The sequence below is a fragment of the Phoenix dactylifera genome, chromosome 1 (assembly GCF_009389715.1).
Source record: "Phoenix dactylifera cultivar Barhee BC4 chromosome 1, palm_55x_up_171113_PBpolish2nd_filt_p, whole genome shotgun sequence".
NCBI classification, from domain to species: domain Eukaryota; kingdom Viridiplantae; phylum Streptophyta; class Magnoliopsida; order Arecales; family Arecaceae; genus Phoenix; species Phoenix dactylifera.
In genome coordinates this window covers 13,626,351-13,640,898 of record NC_052392.1, presented here as the reverse complement: position 1 = coordinate 13,640,898, position 14,548 = coordinate 13,626,351, and positions in this window count along the sequence as shown.

Sequence of the window (14,548 nt, the reverse complement as noted above, 5' to 3'; positions counted from 1 at the left end):
CTCTATTTTTTGTGCCAGCTTACTTTTCAAACTTGAACAACTGGCCTCAATAACTAGATCCGTTTCGGGATCTTAGAATGGATATCCCTTCGTGGATGGACATGGTAGTTAGTGTCATTGAAAGCAATAGCATGTTCTTCCGGTTATCTTTGACATGTTGGAAAGGGCAAGAAGTCTTTTACTTGTTCAAGAGAACGCATAACAATTGTTTTCACTGCATATATGGAAGTGGTAGAAAAAAAAGAAGCAACAATAGAAGAAGCCATTCGTTGCGAATGAGACCACCATGATTATAAGAGGCTACGGATCATGATGCCGGTGTTCAGGATATGATGTCCATTGTATAATTTAGTAGAGTAATGGGTTAATAAAATGGCGGTAACAATCGAAAAAAAAAGAATAGCAGCATGAATAGTGCAGTAGTAGGTATTAGAACACTAAGATAATGATTCGGCAGCATGGGATGGGGTAAACCACAATGAGATAAACACATGAATCGCTTTCGAAAGCTGATGTTCCATTATGGCCTCCACTATCTAAAACCATAATTCCCTCAATAAAGTTAAGATCATAGTGTAATGAAAAAATTATTATTGCATCATTAGTACTTATTGTATAATGAAGAATAGTGGAGAGAGATATATAGCAGGCTTCTAACATGTTTGGTAATATTATTCTGCACAAAATAGAATGATATTTTTAAATTGCATGGATATTACAATTTTAAAAAAAATATATGAACAAAGCAGCGAAAAAGTTTAAATTATGTTCGAGTCAATAAATTAGTGGATTAAAAAGATGGAAGGCCGTTACTATGTAAATAATAAATCACAATGAAAGCATATCAAATTATGAAATTAAACTAAATTTGATCTTCATAGATATTAAAATTATTTTCATTTCTTTTGGCACGTTGCAATTTAGTCCAACCGAATGGAGAAGTTGAGGAAGGCCAATTACATTGTTGTCCATGAATGATGCACCACAATCTACAAACTTGAAAGAACAATAGAGATGCTAAATTTGGGGATAAGGTGTATGCTAAATTTCAAGACAAGACAAGATAACATGGGATAAGTTCCTACTCGATAAATTATTTTCCATACCATGATTATATTGTACCACTGCATAATTGATATAATACTATCAATCATTCTATTAAAAGACAAGAAACCATTCTAGCTATGGTTATCTTTTACTAATTAATAGATTATTTTTTTATAAATGTGGGATAAAATAGGGGAATAACCCTAGTTTTATGGCATCTTAAATGTCATGGATATATTCATAATTGGCATGCCGTGCGCAAGAGAACGGTGCAAGATGCACTTATGATATCCAACCTCGAAACTTAGATTATTGTTTTGATTTATTTTATGTTTTTTTTTTCTGGGAACAAGGATTAATTAATTAACTTTTCGTGTCCGTTATTTCGTTTCCAAACTAAATCCAGCAGATGGATTTGACAAGACGTCGTGCCGTTACGTACCGACGGCACCGACAACTACCGTCGAGATTCCAACGGTGGCAGACCGTCCGACAGGATGACGTGACATCGCAAGAGTTAGATTGACTCCGTACGAGAATCTGGTTGTGTGGGAGGAACACCTTTTGAGAATTTTAGCGCGGCAAGGAATAAGTTTTTTTTAATAAAAAAATGGTCAGAGAAAGCTAAAGGCTTGCCCTTGCAAGCGAAAGCTCTCTGCGCAAACTCATGAACACCTCTCTATACCAAATTTTTTTTTAAAAAAAATGAACACCTCTTCCCATCCAAATCGTTGTGATGTAAGAATAAAGATGGAAAACTCCCATCAAGGAAGGACTAATTATGATTCATGTTGCATTTAGGCTCGTTGAAGAAAAATAAATCACCCCGAAACACGTAAGTGCATCACCAGCACGTGACCTGGAGGCATCCGACCCGAACGCGTCCGACTTCAAGATGCCCAACTGGAGGCCCGACATCAGGGCTCCCGACCTGGCGCCCGGCCAGGCGCTCAACTCCGAGACACCCGACCCGAGCACCCGACCTCAGCATCCTTGACCTCAGAAGTTTGACCTCACTATCCACCCGCTGCGGTCACATCCTTCTGCAGCTCGACCGGGAACCATGCCCTGCAACAATTAAGGCGTATGGCCTCCGCAGGTCTCCGGCTCACTCAACAATTAATGCGCATGGCCTCCGCTGATCTCCGGCTCACTCAACAATCAATGTGCATGCTATCTACGGATCTCAAGCTCTCCACGGCAAGCAGTTGGCCCACTCAGCTACATCCGATCAGCCACGACAACTGGCTCCGGCCTAATCTTCCACGGCAATGCATTAATTCACATGATCGTGAATTAATTCACACGATCATGCTCAATCATGACGGTAACCTGTTCGCCCCATCACATCGCAGGTAATCTTGTACCCCTCTATAAAAGGAAAACCCCTCCCTCTTAGAGCGGGTCCGGACTCTGAAACTCCAGAAAATACTTTCTCCCTCTCTACACATTAGCCCCTCTTGACTTAAGCATCGGAGGCCGGCGCCGGAAACTCCGGCCACCGGCTTTTTGCAGGTCTCCTGGAGGACGCCGCCCGCCGACGGACCGACACCCACCATCTCATACCGGAGCTCCACCTTCTCAGCCACTGGTCGCCCCCGAGTCCAATTTCCAGCAACAGTTGGCGCTAGAGGAAGGACCAGAGTTGTGGTCATAAAGTTGAGGAGCAAAGGAGCCTCCAATGCCTCCCGACGTCCCCCACCAAGCCCTGGGCACTCTGTACAAAACTCACCATCAAGACCTCCGGCGGATCCAGTCCCCCAAATCCAGCCGGAACAGTTCAATACCCTGGTGCAACAAGTTCAAGCCTTGGCCGCAGCCGTCCAAGGCCTGCAACGCGCGGAGGCCCCACTTATGCCGCCTCCACAGGCCCAGGTCCAGCTAGTGCTTCCTCCAGACGAATCGGCGCCCCAGGGCCAGAATCTCCATTACTCCTCGAGAGCCAACAATGAAGAATGGTGCTGCTACCAAGGCTCATTCCAAGCGTCTCCCCGGAGAGAACTGCCAGGGAGGAGCATAGACAGAAGGCTGCAGCGCTCGGAAGCTGAGTCAGCCCCGGACCAACACGAGCTGGAGCAGACTACTGTGGCAATCCCCAGGGTGGGGAACTCGACAGGAAGGTCGAGAAGCTCGAGCGCCGGATTGAAGCGCTCCACAGTAGGAAGGCAAGGCGCGAGGGCGACTTTGAGTTCACCACTAAGTCCCCCTTTTCTCGCCAGATCGAGGACGAACCAGTCCCACCGAGGTTCAAAATGTCCCAGGTGGAGCCCTACAATGGAACTGCCAACCCCCTCGACCATTTGAAAAGTTACCAAGCCCTCATGGCATTGCAGGGATCCTCGGAAGTTGTGCTCTGCAAAGCCTTCCTAGCAACTCTTCGGGGAACGGCTCGGCTCTGGTTCTCCGGACTGAAGCTGAGCACGGTATCCTCTTTCGAGTAGCTCGGCAGGCAGTTCACCACCAGCTTTACTGCCAGCCGACTTCAGCGGCGAGCATCGGATTCCCTCCTCGACATCAAACAAAAGGAGGGAGAGTCCCTCAAAGATTACCTCGACCGCTTTACTGCTGCAACCTGGGAGGTCCGCGAGCTCGACCAGTCGATAGCCATGTCGGCACTGAAGATCGGGGCTCGATCCTACAAGTTCCTCTTCTCCATTGAAAAGAGCTTCCCCGCCGACTTCACTGAAATGCTGGCCCGAGCTCGGAAGTATGCGAAGGCCGAAGAGGCTATCGCCTCCAGGTAGGGCACGACCGAGCAGGCCTCAAAGAAGCAGAAGAAATGCCGTGAGGAGCGCAGCCGCCCGAGAAGCCGGTCTCCCCGCCGAGATAAGAACCTGTCTCGGCTAAGGAGTCCACCTCGACAGCGGGGACAGCTTCGACCAAGGTCCCCGCCTTGACCGTGGTCTCCGCCGCGGCCACGAATGCCCTCGGGAAAGTACGAGAACTACACTCCCCTCAATGTTCCCCGGGCAGAGATCCTAATGGAGATAGAAGGTCGAGACTACTTCCGACCTCCACCCCCGATGCGGGATATAGGAGCTCGGCGCAATCCTAAAAAGTATTGTCGCTTCCACCGGGATCATGGCCACGATACAGAGGATTGCTTCCAGCTCCGAGATGAGATCGAGGCACTCATCCGCCGCGGAGTACTCAACCGGTTTGTGCGGAACCGGCGCGAGGAAAGGAGGCCAGTGGAAAATGCCGCACTGCCCGAAGATCCAAATGACAATAGGCCTATCGCGGGCACCATCAACACTATCGGAGGAGGAAGCTCAGTTGAAGAACAAACTGGGGGAAGGACCCCTCCGAAGCGTCCGCGCACCTCCGAAGCCATTTCATTCTCGGACAAGGACTTGGAAGGGGTTGAGACTCCTCATAATGACGCTGTGGTCATCTCCATGATTGTAAATAAATTTAATGTAAAGCGCGTCCTAGTTGATAATGGAAGCTCGGCAAATATTTTGTACTATGATGCCTACCAAAAAATAGGGATGACGGAAAGCCAGCTTCGGAGAATGAATGTTCCACTGGTCAGATTCATCGGAGATTCGGTCCCGATTGAGGGCGAGGTCAGCCTTCTTGTCACAGTCGGGCTCGTCCCCCGAGAAAGTACTGTGAGGATGGATTTTCTTGTGGTCCATCTATCTTCAGCCTACAACGCTATTCTTGGACAACCAGGGCTCAACGCCCTTCGTGCTGTGGTCTCGACCTATCACCTGCTCATGCGGTTCCCCACCGTCCAAGGAGTAGGCGAAGTTCGTGGGGACCAGTCAATAGGTAAGCGGCGCTATATGGTGACTCACAAAGCAAAGCAACCGGCTAAGGCGCCAACCCAAACATCAGATCAAATGCTGCCCATCGAAATATTGGAAGTGCAGGACGACCCCCGGAAGGAACGGGTAGAACCTGGTGAGCTTCTTACCCAAATTCCCTTAAAAGAAAACTGCCCAGAGCTAACTGTGCAGGTCAGCTCCGGCCTGAGCTCCCGTGAAAGAGACCACCTGATCGAGTTCCTCTGGTCCAATATGGACGTCTTCGCCTGGTCGCCCGCCGACATGCCGGGGATAGACCCCGAGGTCATGGTTCACCGACTCCAGGTGAAACCGACCTGCAAACTTGTGCGACAGAAAAAACGGGTCTCCGCCCTGAAACGACAACGAGCAGCAGCCGAGGAAGTGGACAAACTTCTCGACGCCGGCTTCATCCGGAAGGTCTCCTATCCAGACTAGCTCGCCAACGTGGTCCTCGTGAAGAAAGCTAACGGAAAGTGGTGCATATGCGTGGACTACACTGACTTGAACAAGGTCTGCCCAAAGGACAGCTTTTCTCTCCCCAGCATCGAGCAACTCATTGACTCCACCTCAGGACATCAGTTGCTGACCTTCATGGACGCCTTCTCGGGATACAATTAAATCCGAATGTCGCCAGAAGACAAGAAGAAGACGACATTCATCACCAACAAGGGCATTTATTGTTACAAAGTGATGCCGTTCAGGTTGAAGAATGCCGGAGCAACATATCAAAGTCTCGTCAGCCAGATCTTCAAAAATCAAATAGGCCGAAACATGGAGATCTATGTGGACGACATGCTGGTGAAGAGCCAAACAGCAAACCACCATGTAGCTGACCTCAATGAGGCATTCTCCACACCCAGGAAGTATCGAATGAAGCTCAACCCTGCCAAGTGTGCATTCGGAGTCACCTCGGATAAATTTCTTAGCTTCGTAGTAACCCAGCGTGGAATCAAAGCGAATCCTGAGAAGATCCGAGCGCTGCAAGAGACGGTGCCGTCAAAAACGGTCAAGGAGGTACAGCGGCTCACTGGGCGGGTCGCAGCCCTGGGAAGATTTGTTTCTAGGTCGGCCGAGCGGTGCCTCCTATTCTTCAAAATCCTCAAGCGGCCAAAGAACTTCCTGTGGTCGGAGGAATGTCAGCAAGCTTTTGAAGAGCTCAGGCATCTTCTTGTTTCCCCTCCATTACTCACAAAACCCCAGCAGGGCGAGCTCCTCTATTTGTACCTGGCTGTTTCCCCGGTTGCGGTCAGCTCGGTCCTGGTCCGAGAAGAGAACAAGCTTCAAAGACCAGTGTATTATGTCAGCTGGATCCTGAGGAATGCTGAGACCCGATATTCCAAACTGGAGAAAACAATCTTTGCCCTAGTCATCTCGGCTCGGAGGCTCCGGCCCTACTTCTAGGCCCACACCGTGGTCATACTGACCGACCAACCTATGAAGCAAATTCTGCAACGGTCAGATCGCACCGGGAGGATCGCAAAGTGGGCAGTCTAGCTCGAGGAGTTCGACCTTGAATACCGTCCGAGACCGGCGATCAAAGCCCAAGCGCTCGCTGATTTCATCGTGGAGTGCACTTTGCCGGACGATCCTGAGCTCCCACTAATGCCAGCGGAGGAGACCCCGAGGTAGCGGAGCAGGTCTTATCCTTACTAGCCCAGATGGGGTAGTCGTGGAGCAGGCTCTACGCTTCGAGTTTTTCGCCTCGAACAATGAAGCAGAGTACGAGGCACTCATTGTCAGGCTCAAATTAGCAAAAGAGCTGAAGGTGAAGGACCTGAAGGTCTTCAGCGACTTCTAACTGGTCGCGAGCCAGATTTTAGGAGACTTTGGAGCAAGAGAGCCGTCGATGCAGAGATATCTCCAAAAGGTGCGAGACCTCGCGTCCATCTTGGGCTCCTTCAACATCCAGTACATTCCCAGGGCAGAGAACCTAAGGGCAGACTACTTGTCGAAGCTGGCGACTTCCCGCATAAGCGAGCTTTCTAAAGCAACAGTGCTCGAGTACCTCCCGACGCCCAGCATAGAGGAGCCCGAGCCAACCCTCTGCATCGACACCGAGCCAAGCTGGATGGACGAGCTCGTCAGCTAAAAAATTAGGGTTTGAACTTATGTTCTCTGGATGGAGGGGGTGACCGGGATACTGCAAAATGAAGCCCTCCCCAATGATGAGCTCGAGGCCCGCCAAATCAGGCATCTGGCCTCCCGATACATATTATATGAAGCAAGCTTCACTGAAAATCTTTTACCTCTCCCCTCCTTAAATGCCTCCGCCTGTCAGAGGCGGACTATGCTATGCGAGAGGTTCATGAAGGGATATACGGAAACCACTTGGGAGGCCGAGCACTGGCCCATAAAATCCTGCGCCAGGGATACTACTGGCCCACACTTCAGAAGGGCGCATTGGACATCGTCCGAATGTGCGATCGATACCAGCATAACGCCAACATCCAGCGCCGACCTTCGGCCCCGTTGACCTCGATCAGTGCCCCCTGGCCATTCGCCCAATAGGGGATTGACATCCTGGGGCCATTTTTTCTGACTATCGGACAAAAAAAATTTTTGGTCGTATCCATCGACTACTTCACCAAATGGATCGAAGCCGAACTAGTGGCCCGGATCTTCGAGCAGAAGATGCGGGACTTTGTTTGGAAGTCAATAATCTGTAGATTTGGACTCCTCCGCATTCTTATATCTGATAACGGTCGTCAGTTCGACAACAACCGTTTCAGAGAATTCTGCTCCGAGCTCGGCATCGACCACCGCTTTACCTCGGTAGCCCATCCACAGACGAATGAAGAAATCGAGGTGACGAACTGCACCATCTTTCAGAGGCTCAAAGCTAGGCTAGACCGATCCAAAGGACAATGGGTCAAAGACCTCTACAATGTTCTCTGAGCTTACAGAACCACATTCCGACTTTCTACCAGCGAGACCCCCTTCAATCTGGCGTATGGAACAGAAGCTGTCATCCCCCTGGAAGTTGGACTCCCCTCACCAAGAGTGGAACATTACGACGCAGCCTCCAACTCCTCCCAGCTCGGGGCAACTTGGACCTCATCGAGCAAACAAGGAAGGCAGCCCGAGTTCGCATGGCGAGATATCAATGAAAAACGGCACAGTACTACAACTCTAGAGTAAAGGCCAAGCTTTTTTAAGGCAGGAGATCTCGTCCTCAGGAGAGCTGAAGCTTCTCAGCCCGCCGAGCAGGGGAAGCTTGCCCCGAACTGGGAAGGGCCATACCGGATTGCACGAGTCCAGCGGCCCGGAGCATACAAATTGGAGTTTCTCGAAGGGACCCTCATTCCACGAAACTCGAATTCCGAAAACCTTCGGATGTATTACCAGTAGAGCCTCTAGGGGTTCTCAACGATTGGGAACATGATTCTCGTCCCCTTCTCATGTTAATTCATTCACAGTTTCCCTTTAATTATTCCATGCTCTTCCTGATATTGGGATGCTTGTGAACTTTAGAAAACTCGACCAAGCTCGGATTCCCCAGCCAAGTCTGGAACACCTCGTCACGTCGACGTCGAGCTCGGTCTTGATCTCCATCAAAGAACCCGACCAAGATCGGGATGCCCCGCTGAGTCGACGGTGAGCCCAAGCTCCCTCGACCTCGGAAAGCGTGACCAGGTCGACAGCGAGCCCAAGCTCCCTCGACCTCGTGCTCGATCTCTCGACTAAGAACGGGATGCCCCGCTGAGTCGACAGCGAGCCCAAGCTCCCTCGACCTCGGGATGCGTCACCATGTCGACAGCGAGCCCAAGCTCCCTCGACCTCGTGCTCGATCCCTCCACTAAGGTCGGGATGCCCCGCTGAGTCAACAACGAGCCCAAGCTTCCTCGACCTCGGAAAGCGTCACCAGGTCGACAGCGAGCCCAAGCTCCCTCAACCTCGTGCTCGATCCCTCACTAAGGTCGAGATGCTCCGCTGAGTCGACAGCGAGCCCAAGCTCCTTCGACCTTGGGAAGCGTTACCAAGTCGACAGCGAGCCCAAGCTCCCTCGACCTCGTGCTCGATCCCCCGACTAAGGTCCGAATGCCCCGCTGAGTCGACAGTGAGCCCAAGCTCCCTCGGCCTCGGGAAGACATTCGACGACGGGGTAGTACCTACGCGGACCCCCGTGGCGTACGACCCAGGGGCAGTACCTACGCGGACCCCCTGGCGTGCAGGCGCGCCCAAAGCGGACAATACCTCGTAGGGGATGCGGTATCCTTCTCTGCTCGGCCGGTGCAGGCTATGCTGTTGCGCGAGGCTCCGGCCAAAGCGCCATCCCTGCAACAGATGGCTCCACCTGTGGGAGCGGACTACATGCTAAAGAATGCCACTAAAAGTCGACCTCAGAGCGGAGTCGCTTACCTCAACCTGAGATGCCCTATATCCTACCCAGCACCTACATCATTGCGCTTACTTGCTTATATTACAGGACGATCAACAAAACCCCGACCAAGCACGGGACCCCCCCCCCCCCCCCGACCAAAGCCGGGAATCGACCACAAGCCAAGGTTCCCTCGACCTCGCGCATAATCTTCCGACCAAGCGTGGGGAGCTCCTCACCACCCATCTCCAACTCAATCCTCACTTGCTCCAGACCCCTCTGGACGAAGGCCCGGCCAAGTCCGAACATCGACTCAAGCCGAGACGGCCTATAACGACGACCTCGAGCTCCGCCCGATGATATTCTGGCCGAGCTCGGAAGTGCCAAGCCACTCACCATGAGCTCTAATTTTACCTGATGACATTCCGACCAGGTTCGAGATCAAAAAGCATGAAATCTCCAATAATAGCCCGACCTCGGCCTATGTTATCTTCGGAGTCCGAGCTTAAAGCTTCGACAAGCTTATCCTGGAAGCCGAGCCCAAGGACATGGCGAAATTTTTCCAGAGGATAAGCCTAAAACCCTAGTGGGACTTCTTCGGAGCCCGAGCTCAAAGCTTCGACAAGCTTATTCTGGAAGCCGAGCCCAAGGACTTGGCGAAATTTTTCCAGAGGATAAACCTAAAAGCCTAGCGGGACTTCTTCGGAGCCCAAGCTCAAAGACTTAGCGAGTTCTCCTAAAATCTAAGCCCAGAGCCTCAGCATGATTCCTCTTAGAGCTGAGCCTAACAACTTAGCGAATTCTACCGGAATCTAGGTCTAAAGACTTAGCCGAGCTTGGAGACTTGAAGAAATTCGCCAAAGAGGAATCCAACTTAAGCAGCCAAAATGAAGGTCTACGATGATCACTTGGGGGTCCTCGGCAGAAGCTGGCTCGGGACCTTCCGCGGCGACCTCAGATAGGGTTTCGCCAGTGACCTCGGGAGCGCCCCCGACTACTTCCCCGGAGGGAGTCTCCCGCGCCGCTTGCTCGGCCGCATCAGCCTCGGCCTCATCGGCCTCCTGCTCGACCTCGAGAATTGCGGGAACATCGAGCTCGCTCTCTACGCCGACTCCCATCCTTGGCCGAATATCCCTAAGGTCGAGCTGGGGGCAAAACCGTTGCATTTGCCTCCGAAAGTTCTCAAAGCCGCGAAGGAACTTGTCCACGGCCTCCTCCTCCATCAGATCGCGGAACTCTTCCGACTTCTTGAAGAGTGCTATCGCATCCCGGGCCTGTTCCAGTGCCCTTTTCTCTCGAGCCTCAACCTGCTCGACCTTCAGGCGGAGAACCCCGCCCTCATATTTGTAGCCGGCGGCCTCGGAGCGGGTCTCTCCTCTTTGAGCTAGTCGACTGCCGATCGCCGCTCGACCTCGGCAGCCTCCATCCGCGCAACGGCCTCCAACCGCATGGCCTCCGAATCAGCGAGCCTCTTCTCGGCCGCCTCCGGCTGCCTTTGGCCCCTCTAGGCCTCATTCTGGCATTCCAAAGCTATAAACATCAGCATGTCAATCTCATGAAGATGCTGTAGGAAAAGCAACGATAAGTGAAGGTGAAGGAAATGCCAATAACCGAAGCAAAAATGAGGAGACGACTTACCCGAGCAGCATTGTAGTAAGTCTGATCGACAAGATCGTCGAGGTCGACGGTTTCGAACTCGGCTCGGTCAGCTGGGAACAATGCGCGACGAAACACCTCGCGCGCGACGTTGCTATCGCAAAGGGCCGAATCGCTCTCATGGATCGGAGACTTCGGGTCGTCAGACCCCCTCTCGGAGTGATCTTCGACCCCGAACGAACTCGGGATGTTGACCCCCGACGAGCTCGGCCTGCCCACGCTCACAACGGCGGGGCGCGACTCGCTCGAGACCCCAGGGTCCCTGTTCGGCTCGGGGCCCGAGCGCCGCAGGCGGATGATTGGCCGACCTGGCCATTGAGAAATGGGGCGGGGCAAGCTGGAGGCGCCGAGCCCGTCGTCCTCCTAGAACTCGAGCTCGCGTGCTCGGCAGTTGGGGCCTCTTCCTGGACAGATCCGGAAGTTCTGGCCCCAAAACCCCTCGCCTCGGCAGGAGCAGAAGTCGAGGCCGACCTGGCCTTCTTCCTGGGCTTGGGGTGAGCCCCACTGGCCTCGGCCGCTCTCCTTTTTAGTCGGGCGAAGAGCACAGTGTTGCTGGTCACCATATTGGGAATATCTGAAAAAAAGAAGAATTTCTAAGTGTCAGATCAGCACCAAAAAAAGAAGGAAAGAAACAAATAAGACAAAAAACAGCAAAATGAAGAAGGAGCAGCGCGACTGCTCTTACCCTCGTGGCGCGCCGAGCTCAAGCCGACGTTCACTAGGGCCTCCTCGCTCAGGAGGTCGGTCAGAAGGATATCCTCCCCGAGGCCATGCAGAGTGTCGAAAACCCTCTGCTTGTCCGCCGAAAGCTGGGGGAGCTTATTGAGGGCCTTCAGCCGGGGATGCCCCCACCTTGGGTCAAATCTCCACGTGAGCTCGGAGGAAAAGAAGAAAAATTTCTCCTTCCACTTATGGATGGAGGAAGGGGCACCTCGGAAGAATGGCCTACCACCCCGAAAGGCGAGATAGAGCCACTCCCCATCCGCCGGGTTTGACTTCAACATGAAGCACCGGCGAAAGACATTCACCGAGGTCGGTATCCCATGCGCAAGGCAAAGGGATAAGAACCCGATGATGGTCCTCCACGAGTTCGGAGCGAGTTATGCTGGGATGAGCTGGTATGCCACCCGCAACTCGTTCACGAACTCGTGAAGAGGAAACCGCAGGCCGGCCCAGAGTGTCTCAATGTACACCCCGATCCGACCTGAAGGAGGTCTCGTCACCCGGTCCTCCGACCCTGCAGGTTCGAGATGAAACCCAGACCGGAAGAAAAATCGGGAATGGACCAGCTCCAGTTCCTCCTCAGTTAGGCTAGACCCGACCTCACCTGGACCACGACCCATCCCAAAAAAGGAAATGAAGAAGAAAACAAAGAATGAAAGAAAAAAAAAGAAGAAGAAGGATCCTCCGAGCCAACGTGGGAAAATGACCTACTGTGAAGTCGTCGGAAATCGCCTCAAGGCGCCGCTGGAAAGACTTGGTCACGACTGTGGAAGAAGAAAAGAAACAAAGGAAAGAAAGGGGAGCAGCAACTGCAATGGCCAAACAAGACTTTTTTAGGGCTAACTCAGGGGGTTTATATAGACCCTCCTGATGACCTAGATCGGCGGGATCGGATCCCGCCTTCTGTCCAGATCGCGCCACGTGTCGGCCCCAAAGACCGAAGCGGCATATTTAATCTGGATCGACGCTTTGAATACAGAATCAAGGCGGCATCCTATCGGATCCAGGAGCCCCATCATGAGCCCACAACACGAGGCAACCTCGAAAGGCGAAAGAGCGTCGCCCCGTCTCCTCTCATTAAGGATGCCCCAAAACACGCGGAACGCCGGAATAATTTAAGACTTTCTGGCCCCCACTAATACAGTAAAGGCAACTACTTCCCTCGTCCGAGCTCGTAAGCGGCTCAAACTCGGAAGTCGGAGGGTAGTGTTGGGAAAAAATGAATCGCCCCGAAACACGTGAGCGCATCACCAGCACGTGACCTGGAGGCGTCCGACTTCAAGATGCCCAACCGGAGGCCCGACCTCAGAGCTCCCGACCTGGCGCCCGGCCAGACGCTCGACTCCGAGATGCCCGACCCGGGCACCCGACCTCAGCATCCTTGACCTCGGAAGCCCGACCTCACTATCCACCCGTTGCGGTCACATCCTTCTGCAGCTCGACCGGGAACCATGCCCTGCAATAATTAAGGCGCATGGCCTCCGCAGATCTCTGGCTCACTCAACAATTAATGCGCATGGCCTCCATTGATCTCCGGCTCACTCAACAATCAATGCGCATGCTATCTACGGATCTCAAGCCCTCCACGGCAAGTAGTTGGCCCACTCAGCTACGTCCGATCAGCCACAACTCACTGGCTCCGGCCTAATCTCCCACGACAATGCATTAATTTACACAATCGTGCATTAATTCACACGATCATACTCAATCATGACGGTAACCCGTTCGCCCCATCACATTGCAGGTAATCCTGTACCCCTCTATAAAAGGAAAATCCCTCCCTCTTAGAGCGGGTCCGGACTCTGAAACTCCAGAAAATACTTTCTCCCTCTCTACACATTAGCCCCCTCTGACTTAAGCATTGGAGGGCCGGCGCCGGAAACCCCGGCCACCGACTTTTTGCAGGTCCCCTGGAGGATGCCGCCCGCCGACGGACCGCCACCCGCCATCTCACGCCGGAGCTCCACCTTCTCAGCCATTGGTCGCCCCCGGGTCCAATTTCCAGCAACAAGGCCAATGCCGCATGCAGACACTGGTGCACATCTGGCAATGCTCTGATTTCTGTGAATCTAATTTAGTGGAAAAATGTTATACGTGTGGAATTTAAATGCTTCAATTTCTTGTATATACTTTTGAGGGGCACTCACAAACATTGAGAGTGTAGGAGGGATCAACTAAATATCTCCTTCAAATCACCATACAACCGTATGAATCAATGCTTCAACTCTCAATTAGTTTGTGGATGTGGTCTTTAGGCTCTACTTTTTTAAGCTTATCCCAATTCATGCACGATTCAAGATAATCCACTTGGTTGGGGTTGATGGGTCATGATGCCATCTAACATAGTTTACAAGCCCAATAGTACCTACCAAAGCCAATAATGGAGGTCTACCTTATTAAATTATAAAAGCATGATACCGTACCATGTTGGTAAAGTCTTTTGTAGAGGGTTGCGAGTATTGAAAAAACTATAGACCTTGTTGTGGAGGCCATCGCCATCTATCATAAGAAAAGGGCTAGCTAATATGTAAATTGATGTTCATCTACATATACATCGAAGCAATTTACGTTATTACATATAGTTGCAATGTTTTTGTCATACAATTGATGGAGGTTTAGGTTCAATATAAAATGATCCTTGTGGGTCACATCACCACCAAATTTGATTGAGATTTGGTGTAATATATAGGGGAAGTTGGATTTCGCTCTATGCACCTCTCTTCCATCATCCTTGAAAACTATGACAAATGAAATAGTTTGTGATCTATATAATTATTTTACATCAATTTTCAGCATGCATATAACAAAAATATTTCTCAATATAAATACATCCTCCTTATCTCTACTATTTTTTTAAAAAAAAATGTGTAGATAATGAACTACAATCTTCTTCCACATACTCGCAACCGGTTAAATGCTGATGAGAGTAGGATTTGAGCTCATATCTCTAGTATGATCGCCTAGAGACTTTACTAGTAAGATGATTGGGCACCTTCATTTAGACCATGCT